Here is a 1,058-nt window from a genome sequence, read left to right as displayed (position 1 = left end):
AGAGGGGAGCTCTGTGTGCTGCATTCCTGTGCTGTGAGGTCCTGTTCTTGTACAGCTGCCCAGCCTAGGGAGCAGTGCTGCTTATGTTGCTGGTTCCAAGCTCCCACGCAGCTCTCTGACACCCATCTGGGCCCAGGTGGTTTGGGGACCAAGTTAAAATAAAAAACAGAAGAAGGTACTTCCAAAAATCTGTCCTTAATTAAGGAAACCCTAGAATAAATGCGAAGTCCGTACGAAGCCAAAAAGTCTTATACATACATTAGAATTTTGGCAACTTATTTAAATGCTTAAACAGTTCTTTGAACTGGGGCTGAATGTTCAGGCCCTGTTAATGAAGTGTGCGAGCATAACTGTGCTAAAATAAGTGATTTAGATGGTTTGGATCTGTCCAGAGTCTCTGGACTGCATTATTGGGAGCTGTCTCATGGCATGTTGTCCCTGATCCCACTGGTACCTGGGAGATTCGAGATACTGAGTCTCAAATTCACAGACGTGAGGTAGGGCTGGCAGACCAGAAAAAGAAAATCATGTATTACCTGAGTCTTGTCTCTGCTGGGTGAGCAAGAGCCATATCTGCCTGTTGGTGAGGGAGTGTTTGGAAAGATACAGGGAGCCCTGCTGGAAAGATACAGGGAGCCCTGCTTGGTTTGTTGCTTTTGGGGAAGATCCTGGACAGGAGAACATGGAGTAGTTGACAGTAACTCCATTTAAAATCATGCAATAGACTATCAAATGGTTTGGGTTGGAAGGGACCTTAAAGCTCATCTTGTTCCACCCCCTTCCATGGGCAGGGACACCTTCCACCAGCCCAGGTTGCTCCAAGCCCCATCCAGCCTAGCCTTGGACACTTCCAGGGTCTTGATCTGTGGTAAAAACAGACATTTTCGCAGCTGAAATTAAATCCCTCTTACTGTGCTTCAGAAGTGTTTTGCTTCTGTCCTGTTTTGAGTTTTTTTCCTTCCTCTTTAGGATCCATCCCTTCTCTTCCACTCTCTTCTAGCTGCATTGTTTTCTAGTCAAGGTAATTCATCCCTGGCTCACAGTGGAAACTGCCACTT

Source organism: Corvus brachyrhynchos, unplaced genomic scaffold, assembly GCF_000691975.1.
Source record: "Corvus brachyrhynchos isolate BGI_N302 unplaced genomic scaffold, ASM69197v1 scaffold155, whole genome shotgun sequence".
NCBI classification, from domain to species: domain Eukaryota; kingdom Metazoa; phylum Chordata; class Aves; order Passeriformes; family Corvidae; genus Corvus; species Corvus brachyrhynchos.
The sequence above is the reverse complement of the archived record's forward strand: the minus strand, read 5'-3'. Positions refer to the sequence as shown.